This window comes from Arvicanthis niloticus, chromosome 7 (genome assembly GCF_011762505.2).
Source record: "Arvicanthis niloticus isolate mArvNil1 chromosome 7, mArvNil1.pat.X, whole genome shotgun sequence".
Lineage (NCBI taxonomy): Eukaryota > Metazoa > Chordata > Mammalia > Rodentia > Muridae > Arvicanthis > Arvicanthis niloticus.
Window position 1 is genome coordinate 57,576,476 of NC_047664.1, and position 13,541 is coordinate 57,590,016.

Consider the following 13,541-nt stretch of genomic DNA (forward strand, 5'->3'; position numbering starts at 1 on the left):
TAGCAATAATCTGCTTTTATCTGGATATATCTTTTGGTGAGTGGAGTATAGAAATAAAACACTACCTCTGTGTTGATGTTAATCTGTGACTTTTCATACGGTGGTGCTTATTTTATAAAATGGAGTGTGCTGATATAAGGAGTATGTGTGATTTAAACTGTTATATCCTCTTGCTGGACTGTTTGCTATTCTCTCTTATTTTGACTACATTTGTTTTCAAGTCTTTTTTTTTTTTTAAGATCAGCATCTGCTTGCTTATATACAGCTATATATAATATAACAGCTATATACTAAATCCACATGCTCAATGCATCAAACAGTCACCATCACTTCTCTTTGAGTCAAATATTCACTGCAGAAGCAACTACAACTTATGGATATGCCCACTATGAAAATATCATAATACTTAAAACAGTCATCCATTTAAATTCAGTAACTGTTGGAGGATAAAAGCATTGTGTGGTCTGTGCTGAGATAATACTAAAGATAAGAACTGGAGGAAGTAGTGTAAGCATTGATAAAGAGTAACATTAAATCACCCAAGGAAAAAAATGTAAGGGAGGATCTGCCTTTAGTTTCAAGTGTGGAAGCTATGTCACATGTGTGTCAGTAGGGGGCAGAAAGGAGAGAGACTATGTCTATTCTCAGTGTTCTCACCTATGAATATCTGAGTGATAAATAGTCTAACATTCTCTAAGAAAAGCAATACTGAGATGACTACCGGTCCTGTGCCACGCAGGCACCAACAGTTCCCAGGACCAGAAGAATCCCACCTGAGACTGAAGGCCCTAGGCAGTTGCTGGAGTAAGCCTGCGACAGAGAATCTTCCTCACCAAGTGAGGAGCCCAAGATGATCACCAGACTGGCACCATAAGCTCTCTGAACAGAGACCCAGCCCAAGACAACAGCCAGTCAGCACGCTGAGCATGTCTAGGGTACAGACCACTGTCAGAAACTACCACTGCCTGATGCTATAATGTACATGAGCAGTATAACACTCCTGAAAGCATATCGGACACAACTGGAGACACTCAGAAACTTCACTAAGAGGAGCAAGTAAGTGGTGGAGAAATGAAAGAGAAAGAGCAACAGAAGGATATGGGCACAATGAAGAAAGGCACAATGTGAGAATATAGGATAGTGAGGAACAGCCTCATGTAAGTAGCCAGGGATGATGCATGGGACCATGGTATAGTGGTGGCCTGTGGTGCCATAGGGGCAATGTCTGTGTCCATGGCTCTGTAAGAGCAGGGTTCTGTTTCCACTAAAGGCCAGGTAGTTGTCCCTGGTCTGGGCTCCTGGCCAAGGACATTTTAATCTCTGAGGGCTATTTAGAACTGTTCTCACCCTTCACCTGGGCATCATGGGAGAGCTGGTCCTGGGGGCATGAGAGCAGGAGAGCTGAACCACCCCTAGTCAGTTACAGTACTTGAGAGATTAACCCACACTTTGCAGGAGTTTTGGGTAAGCTAGCCACAAGATAGGAGCCTGGGAGAGCTGGCCTTACCACTGGTTGAAAGAGAGATACTCTCATCCTTCACCACTTGATGCAGGCAGGAAACAAGGCATGAGATCATGGGAATAGGAGAGCTAGTCCTGCTCCCCATCAACTGCACCTCACAGGAGAACAGGCCTTGCATCTTGCTTAGGCAGTAGAATAGAGCTGACCTCGGATGTGGAGGTGATGGGTGAACCATCCCTGAGAGTATGAGTGTAGGAGACCTGGCAGTGCCCCTTACATGCTGGTGATAGCAGGGGTTGCTGGTGAGCCAGCCGTGAGGGCATGATAGCGAGAAAGCCTGAAGGCTGACTAGGTTAGTCACCTCTCAGGTCTAGAGCCAGAGATTTGAATTTGCCCCAACATCTACTCTATGGATTAACTGCTGGAGTGCATGAGAGGGACAGACTTATAGATCGACAACTACAGGATTCCTTATGACATAAGGCAAGACAGGATACACAAGAGGATTCCCAATGAGGTCCCAGTATTGATAGAGGGTCAGATGCCAGAGGCCTTGAACCAGACCAATGAGTCATTGGAGTGAAGGTTTGCAAGCAATGAAATGTGGACAAAATGGTGCAGCGTGGATCACATTGTGACACACTATAGCTTCCACAATGAGATTTATTTTCCCCTGTTAAGGGGGAGGCTGCAAGGGTGGAGGGTGTATTTGAGGGGATGGGAGATGAGTGGGATTGGGGTACATGATGTGAAATTTACAAAGAATCAATAAAACATTTTTTAAAATGTAAGGAGGAAAAGTAGGTGGAAAAGGAAATTGGAACATTACTATAATCAAAAGAGCTTAAAGTTTGTTGAAGCTGTAGAAAAGAGATACAGTGAAGAAGTCCCGGAGGATGTGATATGGAAGAGAGAGAAACACATAGGTTTGCATAGGATGACTATTAGAGAGTCATAATAGAATCAGTCCAGAAACACAAAATTATGACCAAGCCCAATGAAGAAACTTTATAAAACCTAAAGCACAACTATAAAAAAAACCCCTCTATATAGCAGTGAAGATCGAAAAATCAAAATAAGAGATAAAGTGAATAAAATATAGAAAAATAACCCAGCCGTATGTGCCTCTTGATTAGGTTTGAGTTCTTGTCTTTCCTATGAAGTCCCATGTAGAAGACTGAGCTTCTCCTGTTCAGAACTCTGAAACCAGATCTGTAGCTATGCAATGCTGCAGTGAATTTGAAGCAGATTTTTCTTTGGTTTGAGTTTTGATCAGTCACCTTTGTCAGCCTTGTCTTGGTTTCTTCCAGCCCTCATCATGGAAAGCTTGTTTTTCACTGTGAAATGTTCATCTTACCTGGTCTTTGGTTGCCTCCATACTTTGTGTCCTGCATGTCACTTCAAACTGGGCCAGTTCCTAGGTGGTGATTAAAGGTTCTGGAGCTACTGAGGTGAATCCAGCAGTGTAGTCCATGCACATCACCCTTCGGTTGGTTGTTTATCACACTGTAAGCACATTTAACTTTTTATTTAGTGAATGGAAATCATCATCTTGTATCCAAAATCAGGGTCTAATATTTCATAAACATAATGAGTCAGTTTCAACCATTATCACATGTAAAAGAAGTGGGCAGAAAAATGGAGCAGAATTCTTAACTATATTAGAATGTTGATTTATATATTTCAGAGGGAAAATTATAATGGTTTTTGGAAACCTTACAGTCTCCTGCTTTCATTATTTAAATTAAATCTTGAAAATGAATTTTGGCTTTAAATTAGTTCCTGTTTCTAAGTATTGGCTTCTAAAATATTTCATTTCTAAAAGTATCTCTAACTATGACAAAAAATAAGAGAAAAACAGAACAAAGGTATTTAAAAATAATGTTCTAACTATCTATGAGAAAAACTAATGTAAAGTGAATAAATTAGTGCTGCAAAGACTAAAAGTTTAGTTGGCCTGTAAGAAATAATCAGAATAGAGTGTGGTATAAATCTCCTGTAGGCTTTTGATTAAAAGTTTCCAGGCATCCCAAGAGCCATTCATTTACTTATTAAATTTATCAAGTACCTAAAATATGTCAGGCTCTGTGCTAAAATGAAAGAAAAATGGTAAATTTTCTCAGAGAGCTCATAATCTCAGAGAAGAGCCAGGTAATTTTTCAGACCACACAATAAAGTGACTTAGACTAATGAGACATGGTCACCAGCACTGGACAAAAACATGAAAAACATTGGCTGTTCTCTTCAAAAGAAAGTGCCAGCCATACCATATGTAATTGCTACTTTGGCTAATGGGGAATGCCATTCATGAAGACCTAATTTTTTTCACTGCTTGGGAAAATCTGCTTAGGAAGTTGAAATACACCTGAGAGGGAGACACCAGGGCTAAACCCCAATTCCCAGTGCTCTTTTATCCATTCGGCAACCTCTCAGGATTATATTTGTGGCCTCTTTTGAGTAGTTGAGACAAACTGTATGATCTCAGTTCATAAACTATGAATAGGCCTATATTATGTCTTACAATGTGATAATTTTAGCTGATGGGACAAACCTCTACAAAGCATTTTTTTTTTCTGGCATAACAATCAGCAAAATTCAACATTGTTCTGGGAAGTAAGAAGTGAAGATCTCCCCCTAGTGATCTTCATGGTCACTGGTAAGTTAGTGTTATTTTTTTCTAAAATAAATAAATTAATTATGAGTGAAATGAAGTGCTTTTGTACACTCATGCAATTGTTTATGCATGTGGTTTGAATGTGCATAAGCAGAGGAGTTAGGAACTGCTTGCTGTCCCTGTATTTTTTTCACTTAATTACCATTACTGCTATGTGTACTTTTTCTCAGTAGACATTCCTTGTAAAACATGTTTCAATGTATGTATACTTTCAAGAAGATGAACTATTTTGCTTTAATGTTTGTTTGTTTACTATACAATTATTTACATGCTAAATTGTGAAGTTACTTGTGAGTTCTTTAATAGTTGAAGAACATGATGTCCTAAATGTCTTAAAACTAGACATTTTCAAGACCTGGAGACTAGTTTTTAACTCATTTTAAGTGCTACATAGTAATATAATTATATAATTATAGTCCTACAAAATTGATAAAACGAGGACTATGAATATAGAAGGCAAAGTAATCTAAAACAATTGAGTACAAGTGTGCCAGCTTTCTCTAGACATTTGGAGTTTGTAGAAAATGATTGCTTCTGTATTCTCAAATAAAATGTCCTGAGGGAGTTTTTCTGTGGAGAATGCTTTTATTTCTAATGTGACTTTTCATGGAAGAGATTCTCTCCTTTTTTCTGAAAGTTCTTGACACTGTTTATGTAAAAGTATTTTAGTGGTGTTATGAAACGCTATAGTTTCACATTATGCTATCAATGATTAATTCTTCCTGAGCGGTAGATAGGATGAGTGTCTCTAAAGCCCTAAGGGTGCGACTGTAAGTTGCTGTAGTATTCATGTAAAATAGAACTTGACAACAAAATGTAGCTTAGGGAATAGCAACGATGACTATTCTAAAGGTCTCTTTAGGTAGAGAGATTAAAATAGGTATTTCATGTCTCATCAATACAGCTGTCATGTATAGAAAATTAAGTTTTAGAGAACTAGATTCACAACCTTGCTACTTCTTGGAAATATATCTCTCATGTTAGGAAAAAGATTCATTCATTCAACCTAAATGATGAGCTCTTAATATTAATGGATTATGAGATCACATTCATATATTTATTTATTTATCTTTACTACAGATCAGTTTAACTTGGAATAGTTAAGGCAGCAGATGCAAATGTAATCCAGAATAACTTTTTCCATTGCTTTTCTCTTCTGAGAGTAGGCACTGAGAAATATGTATTTAAAGTTTTAGTCCTATCTTCATTATTCACTTACAGAGTGTTTTTGTCTTAACGGTATGTGGTTGTTCCAAAATTATTGCACTTTCCATTTCAGTTCTATTTTTCTTTAGTTATGTAGTGTTGTGAAACTCCAACCTAGAAAACTGAGATCATAAAAAGCTGAGAAATAAAATCTGGCCATTCCTTTGAGGAATGCAGGCTGGTGGGAGGCAGTATGGTAGAGGAAGGGGACTCTGTGCACTGCAGAAAGAGAATGACTATGATACACTAACACTCTTCCCCCACCCATCTTTTTTGTTGTTGTTTTGAGGAGGAATTTATTTATTTATTTATTTATTTATTTATTTATTTATTTATTCATTCATTTATTCATTCATTCATTCATTGGCTGGGGATGAGCTGTGTGCTTAGTTTTCTGTGCTTTTGGAGATTCATTTAATTATAATCACTAAAGCCCCAAAGCACAGAAAATTCAGCTTGGCTCTGCAATGATTTTGCTGAAATTTATACTTAAGTGCCAAGCAATATTTCTGAGCATTTATACTTACACTCTGGTTTTATATACATAGTACCAGCCCTTTATGGAATGTTAATAGTCAGAAGTCTATGATAAAATAATAACATATTCATTCTTACATTCATAATATTAATCATAATGGTTGTCATGGCATAAATATTATTAAATACATGTCTTAAAGTGATGGCATATGAAGTTCTTCAGCTCCTATGCTACATTTAAAAAAAAATTTCAGGCTCAAAAAAATTATCAAATCTTCCAAAGAACATATTACCTGTTCTTGTGAAACCTAGATGATATGCACTGTCAGATTTTATTATTATTGTGACAGATACTTCAGTGTATAAATCTTAACCTAATGAAAAAAATGTCATCTTCCTTTTGGAGCTAAGTATTTAAAGTACATCAACCATTCCTTCTGATAGACATTTTCTTCCAAAGGCTTGGGAGGAATTACATATTAAAATGCTTTGTATATGAAACTCTTATTATTTATATCCACTGCCACAGTGGATAAACTAATTGTCAACCACTTTTGAGAACTAAGTGGTTTTTTAAAATTGCTTGTTGAAATGAAAGTCTAAAAGTGCCAAGCAATATTTCTGAGCATTTCTTCCTATACCAAGGATTTTCTTCTTATTTATTGGTTTATTACAAAAAACCAGAAAAGTAATGTAGGGACTTGGGGAAAAGAAATAACATTTTATACATCCTTGAAATCATCACAAGCATAGGACCTAGTGAATAATCTTATTATCAGTTGTCCTGGACTTTTTAATGAGGGTATCAATTATACCTTTTTAGGATAAGCAAAATCTGATAGTTTGTTTCTCAAAGAGCCATGTGTACAAGATCACTTGGGTATTTAGCTAATCAGAGATTCTTTTACCATGCATTCAGAAATGCTGATTCAGAAAGTTTCTAGTGGGACTCTTGGGTAATTCTATTGCAGCTAGTTCAATATATGCATTTGCGTAAAGAATAATGTCAAATGCTTGGATGTATTATTATGTGGTTAGAAAAACAATGTCACCTGTGTGTATAGGAAATTGCATTTTTGTAGGTTAAGGAAAGTGTGCATTTATACAATACCTTCATGATTTTTGTTTAATAGATGCACAATTAAATAATGTGTAAAATTATATATACACATTTAATTATGTATAGGATTACAATATAATTATATAATTTCTCCTTCCCTTTCTTTCTGCAAAACTACATTCCAAATCTTCTTTTAACTTTTTATAATTTTGTTTCTTTTTACACACACACACACACACACACACACACACACACACACACACACCTAAATACAACCTACTCTGTCTGTGCAATATTACTTATATTAGGACTGGCAATTTGGTATTGGATAACCAATTGGTGCATTCTGCCTAGGGAAGACAGTTTTTCTGAGATATAAGGATTACTCAGTTATCTATTGTTCTTTGTGTGCAAATATCCCAACAGCAGGCATGAGAATCCATCTTTTGAGTTGCTGGTCAGGACTTCTTAAAATATCCCTAAAACATTACAGGCTATTTCCATTGGTGGCTGGCTTCTCCTTCCCCAGATGTGGAAGGTTAAGCCCCCATTGGTGAGGATACCATGCACTTCAAACTCAGAACCTAGAGGCCCTTGAAGGAACTGATCTGAAAACCTCCCTCCTGACTACTAGCTTTAATGGTATCAGAAGGCATCATGCAAACTTTCAAAGGAGAATAGCAACCAGCAGTTCTCCAGAGCTATGATGCCTATGAACCACAACTACCAGTAAAGTAAGTACAATAACCCTAAAGGTACCATAATGTCACACAACCTTGACAGTAATGAATAGCTCTCTAGTTCCTCTTGAGACAGTCTCAACTAGAAGGAAATTATATCTAGTACAGAAAAACTTTACAACCATCCAATTAAATAAATAAACAAACAAATAAATAAACTCCATATAAATTCATGCTCATCTTTTAGAATGAGTTTTCTAAAACATCTCTATCATATACATATTAGGTATTAGGTTACGTTTGTGACGATCTAGTAGTTCTTATGTGTGCTATGAACCCTCATTTTTCTTTACTATTTCTATGGACTGAGTATCAGTGATTTTAGTGAGTTTTCTCTATTAATGCACATTCCAAGAATTCTTTCATGACGTAATAGGTAGTACAGTTTTCTTGAATGATATTTTTGAGAGAAGAGGTAAATAAATATTATGGACTTGATTGATAAAGGCAAAGTCCAGTTTATTTATTTATTTTTTTGTTTTACTGACTAAATTTGTTCTTTGACAATTTCATACATGTATATTATGCATTTTGTTTACTCTTACACCCTGCTCTCATCTTCCTCCCATCTCTGTCATCCTCTGTATCTTACCTACCCACAGGCTCTTTTCTCAATTCATGTTTTCTCATTCTCATTTTCTTTCTTTCTCTTTTTCTCTCTTTCTCTCTTTCTGTCTTTCTCTCTCTTTCTTTCATTCTTTCTCTTTCTTGTTTTCTTTTATTCTATAAAATTTTCAAATGCAGCATTTTAGAGGCTAATTTGCTTCTGTAATGTCCCTTTTCTTTTAAGTCTATTGATTGCAGGTGTCACCCGTTATGTAGGGTAGCTTCATAAGAAAAGAATTCATGCTAGTTCCTAATTACTTTGGCATGCAAAATCACAAGCTTATAACTGTGAATGAAGAGGATAGTAGCAATTTGTTCCAGTCACTCCAAGTCTGTTTAATCCAGTTGAAGTATAGTAAAGCTAGCCTTGAAAAATTATTGCTTAATATCTCTCATCAATCTCTCTCTTTCTTTTGTTGAAAATCAACCTCTAGGACTAGCTGACAGATTCACAGTGGCAACTCTGTTTTTATTTCAGTACAAGGACTCTAGAACTTCATTTCTCATTTGAACATCACATTCTCTTTTAGCCTAATTCCAAGTCTATTTTACCTTCATATGAACCTGCCTCCAGAAACTATTGATTATTATATTTAGTGCTTATTTAGTGCTTATTATATTTATTTCAGCAATGCCTCCTTAAAGAATAAAAAACATTGAATTTCATAGTATTTGTTAAGACCTGTAGATATGACCTCAAGTAATTCTTTGAGTTGTATTAGCCTTGAATATATCTTTGTGCATGCTTATTTGTTACATATCATATAAGTAAGACAGTCAACATTCACTGCACAAATATTTGCACAGTCTTTCTAAAAAAAAAAAAAAGACCTTGAATCTCTTTTCTTCTTCCTGTTACAGAGTACCTCACAGAACTTAAGTGGCTGTTAGGTTTATTTTAGCTCAGAGTTTGGAACAGTCCCTTGTAAAAGCATAGTAGCTGATGACTTGCCAATGACAGCAGAAGTATTTGTGATACTGTGTTCACCTGGAAACTGAGAAGGTCAGTTGGAAATGAGATTAAACTTTAGCTGCAAAAACTTTCTCTTTAATGACCAGTGTCTTTCTGTTAAGCTTCACCTCTTAAAGGTTCATCAGCTTCCTAAGATAAAATGATCACCTTGAAGATGAAATGATCAAATACATACACATGTAAGGGGAGTTTATGATTCAAACCATAAAAGAATTGAAGCCTTCACTTGTTTTCTCAATTTTTACTGGTGGCCCAAATGACTCTATGGTGAGAATGCTTATTTCTACATATTTCTTGTGAAAATTGGTTTTATCATTTAAAAACTTTTCATTGTTTAAAGTTGGGGGTCTTAACTGACCATTCACAGAATCTGTGAATTTTATTTAGTTTTATAGCACAGATCTTTGAAGTACATTTTTGGAACCAAGAGTATGTCAATGTTACCATGAATAATCAACCTAGTGCTTGCCTCTAACTGCATATTTTAAACATGGATCTCATGTAGACTTAGGTTGAAAGAGAAATGAGAGCCCATAGATTTTTTTTTTTTTTTACAGACATAAATCGCTTGATAGTAACAGAAGCTCAAACCAGACATCAGTGTAGCCATGGATGTTGTTTCCTGGAAGGTATACTTATTTTCCTACTGTTATCTCAGTGAATGTGCTAGCTCCAAGAATGAGAAAGCTAAGATTGTCAATCCTTAATGTCCTAGAAATGGGGAAAATAACACTTGTATTATTGCTATAAATATGAGAAATACATATGAAAGTTGTTTTTTTTTTTCTGGTAAGTATCCTAGGCATTCTGATTGAGGAAGTAATCTGATGGTTGCACAGATACTCCATCTGTTTTAGAAAGAGTCTTCCAACATATAAGGAGTAGTGTCTGCCTGCATATAACATCTTTAAAATATATGCGTATCCAGAAAGTGAAATTCAGTAGACATTAGCAAGTTGGATGAATGAATAACTGCTAAATGATTTTCTAAAACCCAAATATCATCTGAAAATTTTAAAAGTATTTAATATCAGAATAAATTTTTGGTGATTCAAACAATGTATCATGCTGATGTTATTCATTTGAATAAATAAAATTATTTATGCAGTGCCTAAGATAGCAACTCACCTTTTAATCTCTGACCCTGACTTAGGGACCACTGTTGACTCCAAGAAATTATATATCCTCATAAGTAGGAAGGATGTGTGAGCTGCAAGGTTAGAAACTTGTTTTTACTGGCAGTGAAGTCTACCAAGGCTCTAGCTAATGTCTGCTTTGTACTAGGCATCATTCTATAGAAGGATGGGCAATGAAAGAAGCACAAGAGTGGAGAAAGAAAAGCAGTCACTTCAAGTACCTACTAAGTGCAGAACAATGCATCCATTGCTTTGCTGACATTTTGTATAGTACTTCCAGTGTGTTGTGGTACATTAGAACTGGTGTTATTATTCACCCCAGGATTAGGGAATCGGCATTTCTTCTGCCCATATGTTAGTCATTGCCCAAGATTATGCAGAGAAGTGTGTTCTCTGAAATACATGCTATTTTTCTTAAATTCTGACATACTCAATTCTGGTTTATCCAACAGCATATAAGGCCTTAGGTGCTGCTTTTCCAAATTGATTTTTCTCTAACCAACATTTTCATCTGGAAGTAAAGAGGAATTTTTCTCACCTGTTCTTAAGACAGGAAGCAAACATTAGGAAATCGGTTCCTGTTTAATTTTATAATTCTGATTTAGAATGAGTGTTGGTGTTATTTTACACAGTGATTATATAGTTATGTTTTTGTATGATATAATGTGAGTTAATGATGTCAAATTTTTCTGGTAACTAAAAAAAAAGCCAGTATGTTGTTCTTGTGTCTTGTACTCATTACATGTGAATTCATGGTAAAGATCATACATGCAGCCAAGTAATGAATGATATCATGCCATATATGCTAGTCACATTCTTCTCACCATGACAAAAGACTTTAGACAAACAACTTAAAAATGAATATTTATTTCATTTTATGTTTTCAAGATAGGAATACAATTAGTATTGCATGGTCTCATCACTTTGAGTCTGCACTGAAGCCAGCATGGCAGTGAGTGTGGGATGGAGGAAAGATGTTTTCAGCATACTAGCTAAGAAATGGTAAACAAAATGCATAAGGCTCTGGGGTTCCCAAATGCACTCTAAGCAAGCCTAAGTTTGTTTTATTCACTACTTCCTGATGGTGTGACAGTCTAACAACTGGAGGCATTCTAGACAAAACTCTATCACTATCAATGAGTAAATTAAGGGAATTACATTCTCTGGAAGATGGAAAGAGGTGCCTTTTCTCTGACTGACTTTGGATGGTGGTAAAACAACTCAACATGAAATCACAATGTAACCCTCCCTGGTTTTTCTATTTAGCCTGAGACTATTTAAGGAGAAAAAGTAGTTGGCATTGATTAATGGTTCATATACCCACTGAAGCCTGGCAGAAACAATAATAAACAAACCACTATTAAATATATCAATATCAGTAAGTCCAGTAAAAATTACATTCTATGAAAAATAAGTCACACAAGAATACAAAGGATATGTCTCTATCCATGGCAGGCCAAACAAAGTGATGCATTGTTATTACTGTTTATTAGTATTACATACTCTTGCTGAACTCTAGGGAGCAGCAAAGGTTATGGTGCCATCACTTAAGTTGCTCTGTGAACTTCAAAGATATTTAAAATTCTATTATTAAATCAGGGTAGCCCTGGTCTAAGAGCTCTTCATTATTAAATGTAATGTTCACTACAAATTATACATTGTAAATAAGATCACCCCAAGAACTTAAAATGAATTTCCAAGGAATCATAGATATTATAATTAAATGTTTTTTTCTATAACTATCATCTATGAAATTGGACCTGCCAGTCAGAATATCCCCATATCTGTAGGACTCTACTAGCTTCATGTGCCTCTTGTTTTATTCTTGATCAGTTTCAAACCACAGAGGTTCTCCAGCTATTGGAGAAAGGGCTACAGCCTGAAGGAGAAGGACGTAAGAAAAATAAAGGCAAAAATAAAGGCTCTGGAGAGAATTCAGGAAATTAAATTTAATCATGATTATAAATTTCATAATAAACTATTAAAATATTTTAAAATATTAATAGTAAAAGACATCCATAAAATGCAAATAAAATGCAAATTCAAAATGAAATGTAAGCCAGATTGAAAATTACCAGTGTTGGGGTTGCAATGAAATAATCACATCATTTTATAATTTCAGCATAGAATTGAGCAAATATTGTAGGAACAGGTGAAGAAATTTAAAAAAAAAATGAGAAGGAAGAAATTTAAGGACAAAAGGAATAAACCATAAATCACATTTATAATTAGGAAGATTAAAGAAGAGGAGAGAGGGCAGGAGTAATGTACCAGAGATGAAAAGCACTAGCTGTTCTTTCAGAGGACTGTGGTTCAGTTGCCAGCACACACCTACCAGCCCACAGCTGCCTACAACTCTAGTTTCAGGGACCTGATGCAATCTGGGTCCTGTGGGTAGTGCACACCCATGGGGAACAGGCATGCATGCTGTCAAAACACCCATACAACTAAAAACAAACAAACAAATGTTTGTGTTTGAAAAGAGGAAACAGAAAGGCCAAGGAGATCATCTTGAAACAATAAAAGAAAAAAATTTTCAGAAATGAATACCTTCAGACTGGGAAGTCCTTTTTATGTATGGTAGAAGTGATGCCTGTGTTGGGTTTATTAAAATAAGCCACATTTACATTGTTTTGAAGTCTCATAAGCAAAGATTAGGCGAAATGCCAGAATACCTATGGACAGGAAATGTAGAAACCTATCAGAAAAAATAAATGAAATCAGACCAGAACCATTTTCTTTTTGACCAAATTCAAAGTACGGAATATACCTACTAAAAAAATAAATAAATAAATAAATAAATAATGAAAATCAGTAAAAATATTGTTAACTCTCTATGCTTATTGAACTGGGACACAGAGCTAACAACATGCAATTTTATTTTTTTCACATTTTTTAAAATTATGAGTTTGTTAGAGATTCTCCACTAAATCAGGTGGAAAAGGAGGGATGGGATAAGGGGTTTTTGGAGGAGAAACAGGAAAAAGGGATAATATTTGAAATGTAAATAAAGAAAATATTCAATAAAATGTAAATAATGAAAATATCCAATAAAAAAATGAAAAAAAATCAAGAAACCAGAGGAGATTTATAAAATTAGCCCTCCAAGGAGATTGATGATGTAAGATGCTAGGAAAACAGGTGTGAAGCACACCTACAAGTAGCATAAGTGAGGGAGGGGGGAAGCAATTCTGAAGGCATGTAGTC

General features: G+C 35.4%; 1 non-coding gene across 1 annotated transcript; it reads left to right on the plus strand.

Annotated features, from left to right (window-relative positions):
• Window positions 1-564: 564 nt before the first annotated feature.
• Window positions 565-691, plus strand: LOC117713215 (small nucleolar RNA SNORA17). Its single transcript, XR_004607394.1, has one exon. It is a non-coding gene; the product is annotated as a small nucleolar RNA SNORA17 (small nucleolar RNA).
• Window positions 692-13,541: the final 12,850 nt, after the last annotated feature.